Genomic DNA, 21636 nt, shown 5'->3' on the forward strand with positions numbered 1-21636 from the left:
ACATTCTAACTTTTTGTTTTAATTTGTTGTTTGGGATATTTTGCAGTCACCCTAATGATAATGGACATCAGCTGGGTATAACAACCCTATGTTTCTTATGCTTTGTCAAACACTTTGCTTATGATATCCTGATGAGGTCATAAAAAGGCCGAAATATGCATAGCCATAGCTAGTGGGGTTTGGCTTTATTGGCCTGAAATTGTCCATTAAAACGACTTCAAATGTAAAAGTCATGGGCAATCAGAATCTCCATATAGTTGAAACACCTGATGTTCATAGGGGTCATTTGCATATATCCCATGTGCCTCTGTAAAACGAGGTTTGGATGGTCACTCATTGGAAGTTCTACCTTGGCTGATGTTTTCATTTAGTTTTTTTTCTGTTCTCGTGAAAGCAAGAAAAAAAGTCTAATTAATGCAAATAGCTAAAATACAGAACAACTGCCCTTAAGAACTATTATCCCTCATTAAACCAAATCAGGAAAAAAATCAAGATATTAATGTATCTAAAATATTCAAAAAATGTTAAGGAATGCAAAAAATTGAATGAAACTAGGCTGCAATGGCCCCTGTGATAGATGTCCACATTTACTCATGCTATGTAATTATGGTTTTGATTCCTTACAGACAGTACCTCCATGTGATGCCCAGTCCACACCAGTGAGTCTATTATACATCATATGTCTGATCACACCCTCACCATCCTTACCCCCAAAGAAGAGGTAAGCAGACAGCATCTTCTTTATTCCTTCCCTACCCTACACCAACTCCAAAAGATGCCAGAGATGCTAGTCAAACTTGGGCTGCCTAGGTTACAGTCAATGTTTATCCTTATATTCCAATTATCCTGGCTTGAATACTCAGGGTAGAAGAGCAGTCTGAGGATAAAATGGGCCAAAACTATTGTTATATAATATTTCATGAAAGAGGTGGAAAGAAAACTTGCTTTGCTTTCAGAATTACCATTTTCTTATTGCATATGCAAAGCATAGCTACTATGTTTTTTTATTCACTGGAATCTGACTACCTAATATATTTTTAGTCCATCTTCACAATACATTTTCATGTACATTTATTCTTTATGGGTAGTTATTTCACTGTCTTTAGAAATAAAAATGCAATATAAGTTCACTTTATAAATGAATGTTTAAAAATTCTGTCCACACCAGTTGTATTAAAAGATGTCAAACCTGCCAGCACTGTTGAATAAAAAGATAATGTTCTGACTAAGGCCCAATCAACCAGAGTACAATTATTGGCTTAGAGGAGTATGGATGTGCCTGTCCTTCAGGTATGGTACTTGCCTAGTCACTCCTTGCTGTTGATCCCTGCTGGTGGCCAGGGACTGGGAAAGGGGTATCGATGTTAATCAAGTAGGGGGGACATTTTTGAGTTACCACAGATGTGGGACAATACTCCAACACATCCCCTTTGCATGCCATTCATCAACAAATGGGCATGCAAGGGAACCAGAAAATGACTGGGTATAAGGAAAACTCCTCTCAGCAGCAATATGACACTACACCAGGGTATCTTGATTTCCTCACTGGTTCTGAGCATGAGTGAGAGAAAGTCCCATGGTGTAGAAAAGCCCAGTAGAACCAGTGGATAATGAGTGCACTGGTGGCAGCTAAGGTTCAGCTTTGATGAAAGAAAAATAACAAATGTCAAACTTTTCCATTGATATACACTTATACAGCTACAGACCACCAAATGTTCTAAATGGTCATTTAGATATACTTGTTAGCAAATTGTATTATAGTCAGCATCTGTAACATGTGGGCTTATGACTTCTATTTACGGTAAGAAATGCATTATGTGTGCAGAAAACATCTGTTTTCAGTTTAAAATACATGAAATATTAAAATCATATTTATTTCTCTAGAAAAATTACCTATGTTCTCAGTGGAATAATATTGCCACCAAAACTATGTTCAAGGCAACTTCAGTGACGAGATGCTTTAAGTACCACAAAGATGGAATAGTAACCTTAGTAGCAGTATGTAACTAATGTGTCTAACGCTGTGAATATTTTCTAAGAATTGTCAAGAGATACTGAGAAATTGCCTCTTATTCTTAGGTTTGAGCAGGCACTTGTTTATGGAAGTCAGCCATGTTGCAGTAATTAATTTTCTATTAGGTTTGGGTATATCACTTATTTTCAATATTTCTCTGTCAAACAATTTTTCTCTGTCTATTTCAGGTTTCCGGTCTGTTACTTACTCTTTTTCACTTGCTGTATTAGTATATGCGCTCCTTTATTTGGCGCTGTTTTTTTTATTCCAGCGTTTAGATACTATTACGCATAAGCCCCTAATACAGCCCTGCCTGTTTATCATATGTGCTGTGTTTATCTGTGCGCTACTTTACTGATGCTGTTTCTAGCTGATTTAGCGTTTCAGTTACTTTTATGTACAGGCGCCTTTTGAGGCTTATTGCTACCTAGCCTGAGCTTGCCGCTACTATGTGCGATGCCTAATTGAAGCTGTTCCTAATTGGTTGTATGTTTAGTTACATATTACCATAAGCCCCTTTTTTCACCCCTGTCTTTTTAAATGTGTACTGTACTACTATGTGCGCTGCCTTAACTGACTTTGTTTCTAGCTATTTCAGCGTTTTTAGTGCGCTGCTATAATCGACTCTGTTACTGGTTAAGTTAGCGTTTTAGTGTCTTATACGCATTAGCCCCAATATCCACCCTGTCTGTATCTCATTTCAGAATTACTTTGCTTTGCCTTTTCATCTAACTGCGCTATTATGTACACTGCAACAAAAACACTTTTAGTAGCTAATGTACTGTTTGTGTTATCTTCAGCATAGGCCCTGAATTAGCGCTGCCTGCGTCTTCATACCTTAGTGTTATCTATACTAATGTAGTTTAGTACTGAATTAGAACCCCTCCCTTCTTAATCGCTGCTTAGCCTGTATCGTCTTACAAAAGAGGTTAACTCTTTTTGGATGTTTGTTTGGTCATTCTGTTTGCAGGAGATTTAATTGAAGTTATTGTATTACCTGTAGTTGATATATTCAGAAGAAGGGATGTGTTTTAACTGACACCCTCACTGTTCTTTTTTTGTGTGTAATAATACATCATAGTTGTTTCATGTAGAACAGTTGTGAGTTAGTCTACATTTTACTGCATTGTTATTATTCTTCTTGCAAGTGTTTTATTATTCGGAAGTATGCCTTGTACATTTGCCTAGACAGCTGTTGCATACTACTGTATTGATATTGTAAAACCTGCATTGTTTTACCTCCCTCTTAATTTTAACTCTCTCCTTTCATCCCTTGTTATTTCTCTCTAGCTATTCAGAACATATATCTTCACTTATTTTATTCCAACTCCTGCCTTTACCCCTTGGACTACAAGGAGCAGCGTTGCCCATCCACCAAACCTGCCTGGCATATCCTCACCTGGGTCAACAGATTGCCCTTGGACTAAAGCTGCTGGATAATTTTGTATGTCATATAAGTACACTTTATCATACTGTGACTTTGGCTTGCTTATTCCAGCCCTCTGCATCTTCCAGGTGTATTTGTGTAACTACCGGATCTGCCAGCAGTCATTCCTCCCCTCCCCCTTATTGTATTCTCTGTTGTGCTCTACTGCTCGTATCTTATCACCACTGACCCTACCTTTTCTCTGAGAATTTTCACTTGCTATCTCTGCTCTGCTTGTTTCACTCTTCCTTTGACTATCCTTTCCTTCTCCCTGTAACAATCCTCATATTGTTTGCTCTATCCTTCTATCCCTCCCTAGTACCCCCTCTATACCCCTCCTTTCCTTTTTACTCCTATCCCAAACCTAATAGTGCCTTAGCCTTTCTCTCTTATCCCCTATTAGATGTTCCTGGTCTCTTCATAACTCTTTCTACCTTTAGCTTCACAGACCTCTCTTACCTCCATTTTAGATAGTTTCCTCTCCTAATCCTTTCTGCTGTGGTTTTTTCTTCCCGCTCCGTTCGCCCTGCGGGCTCACTCCGCTCCCCTCCCTACCCCCAATTCCCACCCACCCCCAGGGGTCCTATGCTTATACCCCTCTAACCACTCCCACTATCTTCCTCAACCTATACAGAGCACTCTCTCATTCCCGCTCTTTCTTAACCACACCCCTATCTCCTCCCTCTCCACCTTTAATTACCCCTATTCTCTGTATAATCCCCTCTTACCTCTACCCTTTACTTATCCTACCTCTAATACTCTCTATTTACTACACATCCTACCTCACCATTCATTCGTTTTACCATTGCTAGCCTAACCTCCTTATTTCCTACCTCTCTCACTTATAATTCCTCTATTGACCATTCTCTTCACATCTACCTTTTCTATTCTCATTATACCTTTGCCAAAACAGAATCTCTTTAGTTTCCTATATTCCTCTAACATAATCTTTTCATTTAATCTACTTTTATCTCCTCTTTAATTATGGCTTCCTATTTCCAAACTATGTTCATACTTTCTGTATTACTCTTACACACACTATTCTCACTCTACCTTCTGACATTCTTTGAAACCCCTCTCTATGGCCAGACTACCCTCTCACATAAGCAAACTCTACCTTGCTTGGATATGTCTTTTAAGTCATATTCCAACAGTACCTCTACCCCCAACTACATTCTACCTAAATTCCACAGACTCATACACATTAAGCATGGCCTCTCTACAGATAGAAAAATAAAACTAAAAACCTATTTAACAACATCATGATAACCAAACCAAAGAACCACACCTTACAGGATGGGGACATACACCCTAACCCTGGCCCTATCAACCCTTCACCTCTTACTCCTAAAACTAAACTTAACAATACTCTCTTAATAGGACATCTAAACATTCAAAGCATAAACAATAAAGTACCTCACCTACACGCTCTCCTTGATATCCATTCCTTTGACATTATTTGCCTTTCTGAAACCTGGCTTAAGCCTGACACTAAAGACACAGAAATTATACCCCAAGGCTATAATATTGTTAGACATGACCATACTAAACGTAAAGGTGGTGGAGTAGCAATTCTTTATAACAATCAATTAAATATCTCCACCCTAACAATAGACCCAACCCCAGATAGCAAAGTAGAAGCCATCATAATCAAACTTCACTTGAACACCAAGAAATCCCTTAACGTTATCTGTATATACCTACCCCCTGGTAATAACATACCCATTTTAGAAGCCTTTCTTAGCTGGGTATCTACAACTCTCCCCCAAGAAACAATAATTCTAGGTGACTTTAATATAGACTGGAACTGCATAAATACCAAGAATCCAACTTCCCATATAAACCTCCAAGGCTTTACCCAAACCATTACCTCAACTACAAGAATCAATAAGCCTAATAATAAAGAAAGTATTCTAGACTAGATATTGATAAATAATACCAAACACACCTACAAAGTAGGAACTCTGCCTGATGATATCAGTGACCATTCCTTGACTTATATAGAAAGAGAAAAGACTGACTTTACTAACCTCCCTAATACTAGAAAAATATGCTCCACAAAACAGTTTGACATCATTTCAAATGGAACTTAGCAAATGCAACTGGAATCCCTTAAAAACACTTCCTCTTGAAGATGCAGTATCATACTTTAACACAAATTTCTTATCCATACTTAATAGACATGCTCCTGAGCGTACCATTAAAATGAAGTCCAATATAGCCCCTTGGCTCTCAAGAGAAACAAAAAATCTAATTCACTCCAGAAATAAAATCTGGTCTAAATGGAGATGCTACAGAAATAATCCAGACCTACTGCACTTTCGCCAGCTTAGAAACCTTACTAAAAAGGCTATAATTGCAGACAAAAAAAAACTATTACTGCAAACTTCAACAGACTCATCATAACAATCCAAAGGCCTTCTGGTCCTCAGTAAATAAACTCCTGTCCCCAGGTACAGCTAAAACACCTAGCCCACTTAATGCGGACCCAGACACCCCTCTCCTAACTGCTAACACTCTCAACCTATTCTTTACTGAAACTATTCATTCCCTAACCAAGCAAATGAACATCAATAACCCAAACTCCTCACAAATCAAGCTGCTTCATCCCCTAACTTTAAACTACAACCTATCTCTACCTCTTTCATCTATAAACTCATCCACAAACTCAAGCCTTGTACCGCCTCTGCTGATAACCTCCCTTCTCTTTTTCTCCAAAAGGCTGCAAAAGCAATCGCATATCCTATTTCCATTCTCATAAACAGAACAATCCAAGAGGGTACTATCCCTGACATCTGGAAAGTGTCCTACATTATCCCTTTACACAAAGGAGGCAACTCTATCGACTATTCTAACTATAGACCAATCACACTCCTTTCTCCATTAGCAAAAATTATGGAAAAATGTATACACCAACAACTTCTAAATCATCTCTCAGTACATAACTTAATAGCCAACTGTCAACATGGCTTTAGACCCCATCATAGTACTACCACTGCTCTTCTTTCCTCCATAGACACCATAAATAGGAACCGCAACAATAACCTTCTCTCTTCTGCACTATTTATCGATCTTTCTAAAGCTTTTGACATGGTTAACCACTCTATATTAATCAATATACTCACATCCCTATCCTTTGACAACCTTGCCATTAAATGGTTTACATCTTATCTTAGCAATAGACAACAAGCAGTTATTTGGGGAAACCAAACTTCCTCTCTTTTACCTGTAACTATTGGTGTCCCTCAGGGCTCAATTCTTGGACCTCTTCTTTTCACACTATTCATTAATGACCTACATCTAGCAATTCCTCAAGCAACCGTCATACAATATGCTGACGACTCTACCCTAATTTGCTAAGCATCTTCTTCTACAACACTTCATTCACTTACTCAAAGCATCTTCAACACAGTTGAAACATGGTTTTCTAAACGCTACCTTCTTCTTAATGCCAAAAAAACTAAACTTCTCCTTTTCACCCCTACCTCTTGATCCCCACCCCTTGATTTCACCATCTCATCAAATAATGCTACTGTCATTTCCCCTGAACCAACAACAAAACTTTTAGGTATAACAATTGATAATAATCTCTCTTTTGATCAACACATTAACATTACTATCAAATTAGTAAATAGAAAAATTGGTTCCTTATATAGAATTAAACCCTACCTAACTGCTTCTGCCAGAGCTACAATTGCCCACTCCCATCTTATATCTACACTCCTTTATGCTTCTCCTATCTTTACCAACCTTAAGAAAGCCAACCTTAACAAACTTGCCACATCCTATTACAACATTGCCAGATTTGCTACTGGTAACCCTTATAGAACACATCACTGTGTGAACCTGAAACAACTAGGATGGATGGAATTTCAACACCTTTTGCTCATTCCCCAACTCAATATTGCCCACAAATTACTATACCAGCCCAATAACACACCTATTCTTTCTCAACGTTTAATCCCTTATAATAATCTCAACTCTCTTAGATCTTCTAAGAAACTTATGGCCTGCCCTACAAAGTCCAATAACTCAGCCGGTGACTCCCTTTTCTCTAATACAATTGGAAGGAGCTGGAATTCACTACCCAGTGAAATCACTCTACTCGCATCTCTGCCTCTCTTCAAACAAGAAATTAAGAATTACTTCAAAAGCCATTGGCTCTGTTCCTGTATAAAGCCTGACTAATCTTCCTACCTACATCTGTCTATCCTCCTCCTCATTTTTCCGCCACTATCTCTTCTTTTCTTTTTTCTTTCATTTTCTTTTCTTTTTATAACTCTTTCTTCCTTACTCTTATTTTTCTCTACCTCTCTTTGTCTCATATCTAGCAAGTCTTTTCTGCTTCTTTTGTTTTACAGTCATCTCTTACATGGCTTCCTTTTTTACCCACTTATAGTATTTTTGCCCTCTTTCTCTGATATTTTACCCTTTTGCTTACCTCTAACTCTCTCTGTACAACAACTTGTCACCCTATATTTTTCTCACTGTCATCTCATCCTTTAACCTGATTCTTAGTTACTCATACAAGTTATACTTTTGATATATCTTCTTTAATTAAGTTTTTATTTTGACATTATATTGCCATTTGTTATTATTGTAATTGCTTTTTAATTATAAGGTTTTTTTCTTTTTATGTGTATTTCTGTGTGGAGCTTTTCTCCCCGGGCCTCTACTGAAAATGGAAATATATCCAGCTAGACTAGCCCGGTCAACAAATGTAAAATAAATAAATAAATAAAATATAGTGAATGTAATAGATGTCCATACATTGTCTACGATTAGTTGAAATTCCACAGGAAGTAAAAACTCAAATATATTTCTCAATAAGCTTACACAAAATCTCTAAAAATGTACAACCACTGTCAAATATATCTATACTGCTATAGACAAAATTTCCCATCCAACTACATCATTGAAATGCATGTAAATCCTAAGGGTCATATGGCAGTTCTAGATGCAATATATATATGATCATCTCATAGTACTTCTTTAATGTTTGACTGAGAACTGTCATAGAGTGGCTAAGAAATTTATTTTTTACAAATGCATAAGTATTTCATTATTCCAATCTTCCAAGTTGGGGCAATTTCAGTTTCCCTTGAGTAATTATGAAGGTACTTTTCAGACCATGCAATATATGTCCAGAACATATTTGTATGAAGATATAAATGCACAAGAATCTATGCATATTTCTCTAGCTCTGTAATCACGTCTGTCCATGAAGGATGCTACCACTAAAAATCCCTTCACTGCCAACAGAAACATAGCATAGCCGATTTTAGCACTGAGCTGCATTTTAGCCATTACAATCAGAAAGGCAATCTTAGCTACACTTTGTTCCTGGGCATTCAAATCTACTTTATTTATTTATTTTGTTTGTTGTCTAGGAAATTCTGAATTTGCAAAACCTGCATTCAGTGGAAATCTGGGGAGAAAAACTTCATTTCATCAATGCAAATGACAAGATAACTTGCTGTGTACGGATTATGATCAACAATGAAAATCATACTTTGGATGTATGCAGTCAGAGATATGAACGGGTGAGGAAGGCAGTTTCCCCAGGCACAAAAAGTTAGGATGTATGGTCAGCAGATGCCAGCTGTTCTTCGGTGCATAACAAACATTCAGAAATGAATGCCCATATTTCATCTGTGGTCAGAACAGAAGCACTTTAGAAATCCATGTATGACATAAACTAAAATAGTGGCTTGGTGTACATATAGCAAGAAGACATTCTTTGAGGGAGACACCAGACTGGGGAATAGGAGTGTGCATCAGAAAACCTAGCTATACCTCTGTATACAGTAATACAAATACGCTGAGTATTCATAATTATCTGGTACAAATGAGTAGTATGACTTTAAATATCAAGAAACAGACACGCATGACTGGGTCTCTGATCGTAATGTGCTTCTTTTGTGTTTGAAACATGGATCCCATGAAATTCACTTTGAGATTAAAGCTTGAGAGGTGAATTTTGACAGCAAAGTCATGAACTCATACTATAACAGCTGTACTTTCATCTAACAGCAGCAACAAAAATTATCTGAAGTACAAAGATCTTTACCTGCTACAATGTACTATAACAGTTAACAGAAGAATGTAGGAACACTAAGTGTTTTACAGCTGTGAAAGCTGAAACGCTTACCTCTGCTATAATGAAGCAGCCACCACAGGTAATCATGGGTAAGCGAAAACAGGTTTAAAAGCTGTTAACCACTTCATCAATCCTTTTTACCCAAGTGATGTTTCTAATACCTTCCTGCTACAATTCTGTGATAGCCAGTAACTGCTGGTCTCTTCAGAAAGGTGCTTAACAAGCTTATCTTTTCACTGATTTTGGAGAATAACAGTGGTACTCCAAGCACTATAACTTAGTTACATTTGTTAACAGGTTATCTACACTTTTACATGCAGCATCCTAGTGATTGTTAGAGTGGTACTGTGGCTAGAAATTCATGGCATGTTTCAGTGAAGTTTCTCCACAAAACTGAACCTGTGTAAACATTATTGCTTCACAGACACACTGTATTTTGATTTCACATGTAACTCACAATAGTGTTTTGGGTTTGCCCTCCCTTCATCTTAAGATGCCATAAAGTATAGCATACTGACAAAACTATCATTAAAAATTAGATTGCAGAGTCTATCTACAGGGACTGCAGCTGATTCGGTGTTATTCGTTTGAGGATAGTGGTATGTTCTGAGGAGACAGAAGGTTGTGTGCTTCTTACAACAGCAGGTATGAAGGACTGGGGTGGGGGTCAATATTTTTCTATTGGACAAAAATTGGGTATTGATCATTAAGTTCAATACGCATTTTGTCTAGTGGAGTACTGTTTTCAGTTGTAGGGAAAGTATTATGTTAAGGGTGCTCTTCCAGAAAAATATTTTTTTCAGTCCTTGTTGTGTGAATAATGAACAATGCAAATGCAAAAAAGTATATGTTTTTGGTTCATAGTTAAGTACTAGGTAAGCAACCTGATGATCATTACAAACCTATTCAATAACTCATGTTCAAAATAACTCTCCAGCCTTAAGGCAAGATAAACCAGGGAAGAACAATAGGCTGCCCATTCAATGTTATAGGTGTACCGTGAAGGTGGCAAGGGTGCTGTTCTGCTTTACATGCAATGGAAATTTGTTTCACAGGTAAGAGATATGCTGGGATATGAATGGATCATGCCAGTGTGTCTTATTGATATTTTGATGAAGGTTTAGTTATTTTAATCAGGTTTTTGAGGAACCATTTGCTCTGCAAAGGAATAGAAGATCAGAAAACATAAGAGCTCAAAATGCTAGGATCAGGTCACTAGGGAAGAGTCTATAAGACACTGACTGCAGAAATAGGGCTGCCAATCTGCCCTAATGACTAAAATTGTTAAGGTTACTTATCTCTGTAGTTTTTAGCCTCAGAAGACTCTCTAGTTAATTGTTATATTGAGACAAATACAAGCCAAAGAGGATATACTCAATGAGTAAAGGGGAATTCAAACTTGTTTGGATTATTAGGAAATGCTTTAAAAGTTAGATGAGCCAGACAGAATGTTTTCTGAAATATTGTTGAGAGATGATGGTCAAATGATAAGGAATTATCAACAAGAGTGCATAGATCCCTTATGACAGGGTTTTACTGAAGGATTGTGTAACCTATATGATATGATATGTGAAAATGTTTGCCTTAATGAAATGAGCTATACTACACTTTTTTCACATTTGTTTTCAGACCATTGTACTTGGCCTTTTGTTAACATGGTCAAAAACATATTGCAGTCCAAATGGAGAGATGGTAAATCAGCAAGTAAAGCAGAGTAGTATCGCTGGAATTTAATTCATCCTCATGTCTTTGTGAGTATCTTCATGGGATAGACCCTGTTTTTTTCAAAGTCTCATCAAGATGACATTGATATACAGACAGTATTTTATATAGCACATATCATGGACAGAAGTGGGTTAAAAACTAAAAATGAGGGAGTCAAAGATGGTCACTGTTCTGTAAACACTGCAAATCCTTAGCACCTCTAACTATATGGAATAAAACTAACCCAGAAGACTAACCAGAACCAATTTTGACAAAATATCTTGAAATATCAACTCTAAAGAACTCCTAAATAAAACCACCAAGAAGAAGTGACTGGTCTAGTTTCTAATCAACTAAGATTGAAAAGGATACAGTGAGGTTAACACAAGCCGTGTGCTTTTGCAGCTTGGCATAATGAATTTTACACTCAAACCTGGAGATAACACCACTGCAAGATGTCAAAAGAAGATAAAAATATGGACACTACCACATCCAAAACAAAACTTTTGGATTTACTATCTCCTGAAAAAGATTTAAACTCTAAGAGACAGAAGATAAAACAACCAGATGCCTCTAAAACTGGAAACAAATACAAATCTGATCAACCAGCAAACTTGGAGGATATTAAGACAGCTTTACTTCCCATCCAAGAAGCAATAAAAGGTTTATCTGTGCAACTACAATCATTTGGAGATACCTTTAACCAAATAATGGACAGGTTGGATAAATCTGAAGCCAAAATCATAGAAAATGAGGAGAAAATAACACTAATAACCAAAAAATCTGATTCCCATGATAAAGAAATTCAAAACATCCAAGCAAAGCTTACAGATCTAGAAGCAAGATCCAGAAGAAATAATATCATCATAAAAGGCATCCCAGAATCTATAACTCACAATGAACTGATTCCTTCCATCATACAAATATTCAGCATACTGCTTAAAGAACCTGGATTAGCTAAAGAAATAATAATAGAAAGAGCTCATAGAGCACTGAGAGAAACCCAAATAACATATAAACCCAGAACTGGATATGCTAAATTGTTAAACTTTCAAGATGTTAACACAATCTTGTTGACTGCAAAAAAAAGTGGAGGAACTATAAACTGGAACAATAACACAATATCGTTGGCCCAAGATCTGCCCCTCCAAATAAGACAAGCAAGACAGCTTCTTTCCCCTTACTGCAAGTTCCTGATCGAAAGGAAAATTAAATTTCAAATGAAATACCCAAACATACTAACTTTATACCTAGAAGGAATTAAATACACAACCTCCAACCAAAAAGATTCCAGAGAAACCTTTCTTGCTGTTTTCAAAAAAATCCCATCACTGGAATGTTAAATATACTCACCGGAGTGATGCCTGACTGCCGGATGGATGTTTGCTCGCATTTTGGCACTTCGGGATAGATTTTTAAATTCTGGACTCATGCTGGGCCTTTGTAGGCGTCTACCAATGGTATTATGATACTTTAATATCATTCCACAAGCCATGAGGCTTTGCAGATGGAATTCAACTTTGCTTCTGCCTCTGCATTTTCCCATGCCAGGAATCAAAGTGCTCTTGCTTGCTCTACTCTACACACCGGTAAAGCATGACACTTCCAGGGCATGCAGCATGCCTAAATGGTCCCCCTACATTCAATTAAGCACTTGGAACACTCCTATACTTGCAAAGCGAGCTCCGAGAAATCCCCTGGTCACAGACAGAAAACAATACGAAGAAACAGTCAATAATGATCGTATTTCTGCAGGAAACCTGTAAAGAAACTCTATACAGGACTTTAAAAGTTTAAATATTCTCTTTTTAAGTCTGCTAAACACAAGGTACAAGCAGATGTAAAAAGAAAAAAACAACAGTCCTACACTTTCAAATACTGAGCATGGTTATTTAAACTAAGATAGCAGAGCTGCTGTTACGTAAATGCATTGTATTATAATCTCTGCAGTGGGATAGAGTAAAGACTAACCTTAGTTATATTCATTATCTAATATTTATAATTGAAAAATATCTACAAAAAAAAAGTATAGTTGCTGTAATTTGTTTATTAAACTCAAGGTAGAGGGTTACTTTGTCAACTCAGTCCCACGGAGCTACTCTCAGTCATACATAGCGCTATCTACCGGAGAATGAACAGTAAATAGTTTGCTGGTTATTAATAGTCATATAAGCTGATAAACAGCTCTATTAACAATGTTAATACATACTAAATATCCCTTAATGTTTTATTGTTTCATTTCTAGACTATACCTACACAGTGAATGTTATATTGGCTATGTTTTTTAAAAAAAACATGAACAGAATTGTGCAAATGTGTTCACACGAGATCAAGAGATATAAACTCCTTTTCATGTTGGTATAACCCTCAAATCATACAAGTGTACCTTAGAGTATTATAACAATATTCTGTTCACCATGACATGTTAGAAAATATATTAAAACATTGAGTGTGCATGACTACCATAATGAGAAGTCAAGCTAAAACAACAAAATGCTTTCAAAGAATACTACACCCTTTAATAGAAAATATAAGTACCCTTCATATACAAAACATTTAAACTTCTCCAGAATAAAAGACAAGATGTTGGTTGCTCCTTATAAAATTTCAGTACATTGTAACAGCTATCTCATGTTGAAAGCAAGCCAGCTATTTAACTGACATTATCAAATAATTGTCATAAACGTAAACATTTTTTGAAAAAGTACATTTTCAAATAGATATAACACAATCTATTTGCACAGAGAATTAAGGTTAGAAACTATTAACTAGCTGCTCCTGTATAAAGAGTCTTTGTTTTCCTCAGCCTTCATACATCTATTATGAGACTCTGACCAAGGCACCTAAATTAGTCATTGATCTGTATTTTTAGACAAGGCACCTTAATGATTTCCTAAATTGTATGCCTAGTAATCACCTGTGAGACTTAACAACATAACATTACACTTCACAATAAAACATAATAATTACCTCATATTAGTATAAAAAGCTTGGAAAACTAAACTTTTAGTAAGGCCAATGTTGAACACTTGTTTAGGATTCATGGATAAGTATTTAAACTACCCTGTGTAAAAGATTACATAAAACAGTGGATTAGTACTACTGTGAAAAGAAGCATGTACTGTTGAAGTACATGTTTTTATTTCTGTGATTCATTTTTGTGGATTTATTCTATTAAACCTTCGTAGTCAGCCTGTGGAAGCCGTTGGTCTTTTAATTGTTATTCTAAGTTTGTTCGTGCCTTTAGTTTTATGTACTGTTGAAGTAACATATGCTAGAGCTAAGGCATACTATGACACTTACTAAGAGTGCACGCCCATGCATGCAAAGTAATGCTATTTACCTACAACTACAAATTTGAGCACCACAATCAGGGCAGCACTGATGAGCAACACAGACAAAAGATAGATGAATGTAAGCATGCAGCCCTACACATTGCATAAAAGGGGAAGAAAGGGTGTGGATGGAAAGGGGGAAGAGAGGAACAGGAAGCAAAGGTGAACACATAAAATAATATTGGAACTTATTATTATCTCAACGATAGTGAGAAATGTTAAAGGAAAAGATTAACAGTTCTACCAATAACTTCTAATATAACACTATGTCATACTAACATTCATATATACATTCCTATAAAAATCTTTGGAATCTACTACAAATTTAAAAGCCTCTTTTCAAAAGACTTAAACTTGTTTAAGGAATAAAAACAACTTGCTATGCTACCTGGAAATGATTTAACTAGATAATATATAGGGAACAATGAAGATGATACAACAATCTGAATAACCTAGATGGACCTCTACCCAGTATAATGGTTCTACTAATAACTTTCAAATTTATAGCTCTTAATTATTGCCAATCTTCTAGATTATACACTCTAGTTATTATATCAGGTTTATACAAAATCCATTGAGGAGGTTAGGGATAGATTAGTGGTGTTTTTTTTTTTTTTTTAGGGAATTAGCTTGTTAAGCTTTGTCAATGTAGAGAAAATATTTGCAGGGACACTAGTTACCATTTATTACCTAAATATTAAAACTCAATATGTAAATACTTTATTGAATTATAGATCTCTAAAACTAATAACTACTTACTCACTGCTTTATTCCTGGTCCATGGGAGTAGTGGTTAGGCACAGGGTTGGGACGGGAATAATAGGATGCTTTCGTAATCTTATTTTATCAATTCATAAACAAAAATTATTATCACAAACAATCACACAAGACTTACTTCACCAACATCTCAAACACATAAATGTGGGAATTTGACTCATGGAATATTAAAGGGCTCCAGAATAAGAAAAATAAAACTTTTTTTACACTTCATCCTAAAGGCAAAAACAAGCTTCATATTAGTTCAGGAAACACATCTGACTCTTGAACAATGGTCAGAAATTAGAGAGAAATAATGGATAAGGGACATTATAGCTTCTGAAGGCAAAACTAGTGCAGGGGTAGCTATAATAATCAAGAAGCAGTTCCAAGACAAAATATTAGAAACTAAAGTGGACAAGGAAGGGAGGTGGTGTTATGTAACTATTCTAACCCCAAATCTTTCTAAACATCTTATCCTTAATGTCTACGCCCCTTGTAAAAATCAACACATTTTCTTCAATTCGTTATACCCTATCTTAAATAAATTCAAAAATTATTATATGGTCCTGGGTGGCGACTGGAACACATATCCAATTCCTGACCAAGATAAATCAAGTACAACTATAATACCTAACAAACAAGCTCATTTAGCCCTAAGAGAACTTATCCAGGATTATAAATTATATGACCCTTTTAATTATGTTGATAGTCTTAATAAATCTAACAGGTTTACATTTTACTCACAATGCCACAAAATGTGGTCAAGAATAGATTGTTTTCTAATCTCGGACTCATTCATTAAAATGGACCCAAAAACAACCATCCATACTAGATACCTCTCAGAACACTCCATAATTACTTTAAGCCTTAATGGAATTACAAAGAATAGTACAACAAAAAAGGCTACAATTGGTCTCTGAACCCCAACCTTCTAACCAAAAAGGAGATAATAAATGATATCCAATCTCTACTTAAATCAACCCAGTCTAACATTCTTAAATCTCAATTACCTCTGGATATTGAATGGGCAGGAAACAAATTGCAAATTTGAGGAATATTTATTAAAAAAGCAGCCTACTATAAAAAAAATCAGTAAAATAAAGAAGAACAGGATTTAGAAACCAAGATACAAAAGCTTGAGAATGACCTATTAGCTAACTATAAAACTCAAACAGAAACAGAAATAATGAAACTTAAAACGGAGTTATACCTCTTACATAACAACAAATTATCCTTCTATAAAACCAGAATGTTAGCCAACTATGGTAAAGAAGTACAAATGTCATCTTGAGCACTGGCCAGAATTATAACCCAAACTAAACCTCACTCCCAAATATCTGAAATACTCCATGAAAAAAATCATTACACCAAAATTGAAGATATTACCTTTGAACTAATTTATTCGCAGACCTATGGAGAACAATTATCAATATCCTCAAAAGAAGATCGAGCACGTTTTCTCTAAAAACTCAATTTAACAAAAATAGACCTAAAACAACAGAAAAAATTAAGTGAACCTATCTCTACTAGCGAAATAACTAAAGCAATTCAACAAATGAAATGAAATCACATAAAGCCCCAGGCCTAGACAGCCTTACTGTTGAATTTTACAAAACCTTCTCCCCTATTTTAGCTCAAATTCTATTCCTTACATTGAATTATATAATAAACAATAAAATTAATGATCTGCACTTTAATGCATCTAAAACTATTTTTATACTCAAAGAACAAGCTGACCCAAAAAACCCAGATAGCTATAGACCTATCTCACTGTTAAACATTGACACCAAAATATTAACATCTATACTCGCAAACAGACTGAAAAACCTGCTAGATAAAATTATCTCCCCTGAACAATCTGGTTTTACAACATTCAGACAAATGAGTGATAATACACTAACTCTCAATACACTAATCTCTTATGCTAATTATATTAATTCAAACATATATGCATTAGTTATCGATGCTCATAAAGCCTTTGATAGAGTAAATATAGAATTTCTACTCCATACGTAACCTTATTTTAATATACCCCAAAAGTTTATACAAATTCTATAAATATTATATAATAACCCCTATACATCTCTATATATTAACAAAATTTGGTCAAAGAGAATATCAATTAAAAATGGAACCCGTCAAGGATGCCCTCTATCTCCTATACTTTTTAATTTATACCTAGAACCACTCTTCCTAAGTATTAAACAAAATCTTTACTTTAACCCCCAAATAATATATAACACCAAAATCTTCCTATCAGCCTTTGCAGGTGATTTGAACATTTACTGTACCAAGCCAATCTCAGATATAAATAAAATATTATTGGCTATGGAACACTTCTCGAAGATATCAAACTACAAAGTAAATCTTAAAAAAAACTAGCATATTTCCTTTAAAAACCCCTAAACTATTCTCCCTTTTACCTCTGGTAGGAAAATTGAAAACAAAAGAAGTAATCAACTATTTAGGCATTACTTTTCCACAAACAATAAAGATTTCTACTCAAATAATATAACACAAAAATGGCAGAATATTATTTTAGACCTTAACAGATGGAAAAATCTAAAATTACCATTTCTGGTCAAAGTCTCTGTAATCAAAATGAATGTATTACCCAGATTACTTTATATATTCATGACTACTCAGCTAAACATACCCAATAATTTTTTTAGACAAATTCATACTTTGCTTGCAAAATTCATATGGAAGCCAAAAAAAAAAAAAAGAATTTCATATGAAAAACTCACAACCCCAAAAAATAAAGGTGGCTTAGACCATCCCAATTTTGAGATATATTACCTAATTATAAATTCTAATAGGGTATTGCAAATAGCTGAATATAACCCAAAGAATAAAGATTGTCCCCTTTGTGGCTAACAATATACCAAAGACACATCAAAAGCTTGGATATCAACCCCAAAGCCTTACCATTCATAAATACAAATTTAATAAAATCATACAATATAATAGATCCCCTTAAACACTCTATATCACTAACACAAAAATTCTTTAAATATTTAAATCTTGCACAAACTATGATGATATTACAACTTTTGCACAAAAATTCCAACCTTAAAATAAACAATCAAACCCTAAACCTGAACTCCTGTCCTCGATTAATTAATACAACCATCCAAGATATATACCCATATCTAAAGTGTTCAATACAAGAAATGAGGAACCAATTGAACCTCCCCAAATCGTATCTAGTAATTTTAAGGCAAATTAAAGAACTATGTACCAGTTATCTCCAAAACTACAATATAACTAACAATGATATAATAACTTGTAATTTACTCTAGAAAACCATCCTCTCAACTAAGAAATATACCACTAATACATATAAATTAATAAAAGACATCAAATTCCATAAAGATATACTTGTCTTGGTCTATTGGAGAAAGATTAGTTCTTCCTTTGATAACCAACAACTTAACCAAGCAATTAACCTAACAATTAAATCTATACCCTTTAAAAACTAGCATTTACCCAATTTATGATTTATAATAACGCATATTTCACACCTGCTATTTTACATAAATTTAACCCTAAGAAATCCCCATTCTGTCCACACTGTAAAGACTAAACAGCTGATATACTACATCTATTCTGGAGCTGTAAGTGTGTATTTAAACTTTGGAACTCCTGTAAACTTCAACTGCAAAAAATGGGCTATCAGACATCTACTCTCACCTGGGAATTTACTCTTTTACATATCTTACCAAATAATATTTCTAAAACACAAGCAGTTACACTGATCAACATTTTCCTTTTAATGAAACTTTATATAGCAACCAATTGGCTTAACTCAATTAACATTTCTTGGGAGAATTTGAGAATAATGGCGACTAATCATCTATTAGCCCATAAAATTTTAATCGACAAAGGTAATAAAAACAATAAGCTTAGGAAATTATGGGAACATGTCTTTAATATTATTCTTGCTTAACTCATCACAAATAGCCAGACTTAACTACGAATAAGAGGTCCCATATTAATTCATATCCATGGCTCACAAAATTTTTTATTTTTCTTCTTTCCTGTCTCTAATTTAGATTTCTACTCACAACTCTTATTGAATTGTAACACATTTTCTTCCGAATATTGAAAGCATCTATGTGCATAGTGTAAATATTATTGATTGTTTTATCTATTTTTATATTGCCTTCATTGTATAACAACTGTTTATTGTGAATATGTGTTCCCTCTTCTTGTTGTATTTTGTTTGCTATTCTGTATTGATGAAAAGAATAAATAAAAATTATTGAAAAAAAAAAAAAAAACTAAAAAAGACAGTTGGGTGCATAAGACCCAGGATAAAAAAAAGTCCCCAATCCTGATAGGCACACTGGTGTCAGAACTGGAAAAAATGACAGTGTAGAATCCTCAAGACGCGGAAACATTCCTGCAATGAGGCTAGACCAGGTCCAGGGGGAGGATGCCCCCCCTTTTGTAGAAAGAAGTAGGATGCCCACAAAAATCACAAAAACTGATAGGCCAGAAAAAAGCCATACAGATGACAGAGTGGACTATTGAGGATAAGAAAGAAATTAAGTATTGTTACTGTTCTGCAAGAAAAATAGAATTTACAGACAGAAGATATAAGAATAGATTAAGAGAAAAATTAGAGGAAAGAAAAATACTTCCAAATGAAAAACTGTCAGAAGCTTCAAATGCAAATTTGTGTTCATTGATACAACAGATCCATGAAAAACACTATATAGGCCGAGAAACCTTGAGCCATTTGGAAAAAGACATGACTGAGGAAGTGTGAAAATATAAAGAACAAAATCTAGAGACTTGTGAAAGGTATAAAAAAGAAATATGGACACGTGAGAGAAAGTGAGACCTGATGCGGTGCAATATTTATGAAAAGGAGAAATCCAAATTAATCAACACAAAAAAGGCATCCTCAAAAGATATTCTTAGATGAATACAAGCAAAGGCATCCAGATATGGAAAACTTCAAAATAAAAAATAAGATCACAAAGAGGAAATGTAGAACAGAAGACTAGTCAAGTAGAAGTTTAAAAAATAAAAGCTGAAGTTATAGAATACTGGCAAATTGAAGGGGGGAGGGGTTAAAGTTCAGGAAGCTGCCGCTGAAAGACTCATTATTAGAGGTTTTGCATCCAGGCAGAAAGAGGTCATTGTCTTCCTCTACTCTTCCCTAATTAGGCCAGTCATCAAGTACAATGCCCCATTTGGCATGTACCTCACTAAACATCTGCAACAATTGGAGAGGCCACAAAAATATCTCACAAAGAGGATCCTAGGCCTTAAACACTTGTCCTATATGGACAGACAAAAAACGCTAACTATTCTTTGTCTCATATCGCCTATTTAGAGACGATCTTTGCTTGACTTACAAAGCCGTGTCTGACCCAGTTCTGTTAGAAATGCTACATCTAAAGAAATCCCAATCCCTCCACATCACACACTCCAGAGACCTCAACCTCATTACCACAATCAACAGAATATGCTGGAGAGACAGGGTCATAACCCAGAGACTGCCCATGCTATGGAATAGACTTCCTATACATGCGAAGCTGAACACCTCACTGACCCTCTTCAAGAAAAATTTGATGAGTGGATGGAAAATAGAAAATTCACCCCAGGGATAACTCTAGTGGCTCTAGTCAATAGTGGCACTAGGAACTAAGGCTGGGTGGCATGATGACAGGATAATCCTCGGGGCTAGGCTTGTAAAGGCTCCAGGGCCATTAGCCTAGTACACACCTATGAAACTATGAACCTATTTAGTGTAGAAGGTTTAACACAGGTAATATCACAGCATGATGGAACAACAAGTCCCCAAAGTAAGGAGAAACAGAAGGAGCAGAAGACATGGAAGAAGAAATATGGACTTGGGAAAGAAAAAGAGTTTTAATATGGTACAATGTTTATGTAAAGGAGAAAGCAACACTATTCAATATAAAAAGAGCAGCACCAAAGATTGAAGAGAAATACAGGCAAAGGCATCCAGACATGGAAAGTTTTATAATACAAAAAAAAATTAGAAAAGAGGATTAGTAATGGAGAAATTAAAGAAATGGAAATTAAGGTTATGGATTACTTGTGAATGTAGAAAATTTAACTCGAATAACATTGCAGCAGGATAGAGCAACAGGCACCCAAATTAAGGGGAAATCAGTGGAGTGGGAAGCATCTGATCAGTTGCCATATGAATATACTTTGGAGCTTCTACAGGAAACCAAGATAAAGATGTAGTTGGATCTACACAGCAAGGAAAGGAACAGGAAATTGTGCAAGTCTGACACAGTCAGTGTTGTGGAGT

This window comes from Protopterus annectens, chromosome 5.part0 (assembly GCF_019279795.1).
Source record: "Protopterus annectens isolate FY-2018-M chromosome 5.part0, PAN1.0, whole genome shotgun sequence".
NCBI classification, from domain to species: domain Eukaryota; kingdom Metazoa; phylum Chordata; order Ceratodontiformes; family Protopteridae; genus Protopterus; species Protopterus annectens.